The 4,440-nt window shown below is 41.3% G+C and overlaps 2 non-coding genes across 2 annotated transcripts; both read right to left on the bottom strand.

Annotated features, from left to right (window-relative positions):
* Positions 1 to 875: 875 nt before the first annotated feature.
* Positions 876 to 1,010, bottom strand: LOC142425255 (small nucleolar RNA SNORA33). Its single transcript, XR_012779604.1, has one exon. It is a non-coding gene; the product is annotated as a small nucleolar RNA SNORA33 (small nucleolar RNA).
* A 2,840-nt stretch (positions 1,011 to 3,850) lies between these two features.
* LOC142425291 (U6atac minor spliceosomal RNA) lies at positions 3,851 to 3,975 on the bottom strand. Its single transcript, XR_012779637.1, has one exon. It is a non-coding gene; the product is annotated as a U6atac minor spliceosomal RNA (small nuclear RNA).
* Positions 3,976 to 4,440: the final 465 nt, after the last annotated feature.

Raw genomic sequence — 4,440 nt, 5'->3', positions numbered from 1 at the left:
GATGGGTGAAGTGGAGCTGATCCCAAGGGCTCAAAGGAAAATAAGTGCCTAGAAAAGAGCAACAGCAATATATGTACTATATGTTGGATATAGTTGATGTATGGATTTTAACAAGAGTTATAAGAGCCCCCAATAAATTGATCTAAAAATAATTTTTAAAATGAGATGGCTTGCTCTCTCAGTATGACCTCCTTTTGATTAAAGCATGAACATGTTGTTTCTTTTTTATTGTTTTTTTTTTTTTGGTGCCATTGAGTCAGCTCTGACTCATAGCAACTTCATGCATCGCAGAGCAAAACACTGCCTGGGCCTACACCATCCTCACTGTGGTTCTGTGCTTGCGCCCATTGTTGAAGTCGCTGTGTCAGATCATTTCCTTGAGGGCCTTCCTTCTGTTGGACTCTCTCTACTTTACCAAACACGATGTCCTCCTTCAGGGACTGTTTCTCCTGGCAACATGTCCAAAGTAAGATGACGCCTCCCCATCCTTCCTCTAAGGAGCACTGCGACTACACTTCTTCCACAACAGATGTCCTTTTATCAGTCTGTGGTGCTTTCAGTATTCTTCTCCAGCACCACAATTCAAAGGCATTTATTCTTCTCTGGTCTTCTTTATTCAGTGTCCAACCTTCACATGCGTATAAGGCAATTGAAAATATGGCTTGAGGCAGGGGCACCTTAGTCTTTTCAATACTCCAAAGAGGTTTTGTGCAGCAGATTTATCTCATGCAATGCATCATTTGACTTCTTGACTGCTGCTTCCATGAGCATTGAGTGTGTATCCAAGCAAGACAAGATCCTTGGCCTCCTCAACCTTTTCTCCATTTATCATGATGTTACATATTGTTCTTGTTGTATTTTGCTTTTATTTTTATTAATGTAGCCACTTTCAGGGACCTTAAGGATCTCAATTATCCTTAAGGCTCATAACATGGATTTACTGCTATTGCCAGCTTTTTCTAAATTTCTGCACAAACACATACAAGTTAGCAGAATTCAATGGCTGGCTGTAATTTGCTTTTCTTTCACTGAGTCTTTATCCATTCTGAAGGCTGCATTCTTGATCTTCATCAGCAAGTGCTTCAAGTTCTCCTCACTTTCAGCAAGTAAGGTGTGTCACCTGCATATTGCAGATTATTAAATATCCCTCCTCCAAGCCTGATGCCATGTTCTTCTTATTATCCAACTCCTCTGATTATTTGTTCAGCATGCAGATTGAATAAGTATGATGAGAGGATATAAATCTGTTGTTCGTCTTTCCTGTTTTTAAACCACGCAGTATCCCCTTGTTTTCTGTGCACAGCTCTATCTTGATCCACGTACAGGTTCCGCGTGAGCACAATGAAGCGTTCTAGAATTCTCATTCTTCACAAGTCATCCGCAGTTATGATTCACATGGTCAACGCCAAGGCACAGTCAACAAAACACAAGCAAACATCTTTCTGGTCCTCTCTTCTTTCAGCCAAGATCCATCTGACACAGCAATGGTAATTCCTTCTTCCACATCCTTTTCTGAATCCAGCCTGAACTTCTGTCAGCCCTTTGTCACTGTACTGCTGCACCCATTGTTGGGTTATCTTCAGCAAAACAATCACTTGCATGCAATATCAATGATGCTGCTCTATCATTTAAGCATTCTGTTGTATAACCTGTCTTTGGAATAGGTTCAAATATAGACCTCTTCCCGTTAGTGGGCCAAATAGCTATCTTGAAATGTGTTGGCATAGACAATTAGTGTGTTCAATGCTTTATCAGCTTGTTGAACTAGTTTAATTGGTAATCTGTCAATTCCTGGAGCTTTGTTGTTGGCTAATGAACTTCTTCCTTCATCACTATTAGTTCTTGCTCATATGCCGCCTCCTGAAATGGTGGAATATCAACTCGTTCTTTTTGGTACAGCGACTCTGTGTTGTTTTTCCATCTTCTTTTAATGCCTCCTGTATCCTTCAATATTTGCCTATAGAATTTTTCAATTTGGTAACTTGAGGCTTAAATTTTTCTTCAGCTTCTTTGTGTAAGAAATGTGAAGTGTTGCCTTGCTTTTTGGTTTGCTAACTCTAGGTCTTTGCAGATTTCATTACATTTGACTTTGTCTTCTCGAGCTGCCCTTGGAAATGTTCTGTTCTTTGACTCCATCATTTCTTCCATTTGCTTTAGCTACTCTAAGATTAAGAGCATCTTTCAGAGTCTCTCCTGGCATCCTTTCGTTCTGTTCTTGAGATGATCTAGAAATTCAGGGGGGATATACTCAGTTTTATTTTGGATCTGGTCCACTTGTTTTAATTTTCTTCAGCTTTATCCTAAACTTACATATAAGCAATTTATGGTCTGTTCCACAATCAGACCCTCACTTGGTTTAGCTGTTGATATTGAATTTCATTTTTGATAACTTTATATTTTCCTAGATTCTTACTTTGCATATTCAAAGTTCTCTTCATAAGCAGATTTGTACAAGTGTTTCTCCCTTGAGTCATGCCCATTAGCAAACTAAAATCCTGAAGGCTCCACTCCCATCGCTTTACCAGAATCGAGTCACCATGGTCTATTTTACACCTGGAAGCCAGGTCCTGCTCAGTCATATGTTGATTACTCTTGGACCCAAGGGCCTGTCCTCCAGTAATATCTCCAACATCTGGGAAATGTAGCCCCAAGCTATTGCCAGAGACTTCACACATGCACTGTCCAAATCTCCACCTTTGCTCCCTTGTACTGTCTCATTTCTTCCCCTCCCTGTGTATACATTATTCATAACCATAATTCTTTATGCGATCAGAGGTGGAGGTCTCTCCTTTTGTAGCTGCTTTCAGTTCATATGGGATGTAGATTATCATCATTCTGCCTACATGAGTAGAAAACTCTCTCAATCTACTTTATATTAAGGGAAGGACATCTTCAAGTTGGAAATGCTGGAACTTGAGGCTGTGAGTCATCCAAAGGCCTACACTTTTTGTGATCTGCAGTCTAGGTCTCCTCAGGGTTGACTGGGTGAGTTAGTTAAAGCTTATTGTGCCAAGTTGGCCTATAAACACATGTGGGGTTAATTGGGGGCAGAGAGAAAATTAGCTTGGTGAGCCTCACCTTTCTAGTTTTTTGTGATGGTCAGACCAGGGTGCAGCTGCCTTAACCAGTTCCCTGGTTTAGCTTGCAAGGTTTGCTTCCTGCAAGACATCCCTGAGGCAAAGCCGCATGGACTTACCCTGATGCAGCCCTGGGTGCTGGAGCAGCCGTGTGGAGACCCCTGACAGCGCTGAGATGCTTACACGTTCACTGATTTGACTTTCCCCCTGAGGTTGGCCTCATTGTGTGTGTTTTGTGAGATGGAGGAGGACTTTGTGGATTGGTGTCAGACATATGGGTTAATGTTGGACTTGTGGGCTTAGGCAGCACTGGGTTGGGATGTTTTCTTGATGGGCACTTACCTTTATATAAAACTTTATCTTGTACATAAGAGTTTCTGTGGATGTGTTTCTCTTATGTACTCAGTATAACGCATTGGGTCTATTGTCTCAGAAAATTCTACCAAAGAACTACTCACAGAGATTATTCTAGGGGAATTCTTCATCACAATGAAATAATGAGATAAAAGAAAACATAGATGCCTGCCAGCCTAAGGTGCTCCTGTTCCAATATTTCATCAGTCATTGTTCATCTGCTACTTGTAAGTTCTGCTACTTGTCACTGGCTAATGTTTCTAGAAGCTGATCAGCAGGTCCTGCCTCTTAGTCTGTCTTAGCCTGGAAGCTTTAATGAATCCTGTCCACCATGGGTCACACTGGCCTTTGAAATTGTGTGGCATAACTTCCAGCATCATGGAAACATGTAAGAGACGACAGTACAATAAACAGAGACAGGGGTGGATTGGCTTGATGCCACAAAACAAGTGACAATGCCTTAGCATCTGTGTGTTCTAGGGACCAAGGACATCTTCCATTATTTTCAAAGGGAGTGCTAGCCTTCCCTTCACTCATCCAACTCAATCAATACCCATGGGAGCAGCAGTCAAAACTGCAAACAATACATTTCATTGGGAAGATTTACAGCTGTTGAAAAACTGCTTTAAATTGATTACAAACAAAACAAAGATGCTACTTTAATAAATAAGCTTGCATCTGACCCAAGCTATGGTATTTTCAGTCACTTCAAAACATGTGGAAGTTAGGCAGTACTCAAGGAAAACTACAAAATAACTGAGGCATTGGAATTGTAGTGCTGGCCGTGGACACTGAAATTACCATGGACTGCCAGAAGAATAAGCCACGGACTTGCCAGCAGTGCAGCCAAAATGCTCATTACAATTGAGGACGGAGACTTAGTGTCACTTCCTTTGAACATGTTATCCGAAAAGACCAGTCCCATGTAAAGGACAGTAAATGCCCAGTACAGTAGGAAGACCATCAATCAGATGAATTAACAAAGTGGATGCAGCAAGGAGAGCAAGCA

The sequence above is a fragment of the Tenrec ecaudatus genome, chromosome 13 (genome assembly GCF_050624435.1).
Source record: "Tenrec ecaudatus isolate mTenEca1 chromosome 13, mTenEca1.hap1, whole genome shotgun sequence".
NCBI lineage: Eukaryota > Metazoa > Chordata > Mammalia > Afrosoricida > Tenrecidae > Tenrec > Tenrec ecaudatus.
This window is presented reverse-complemented; position numbering and strand designations above follow the sequence as displayed.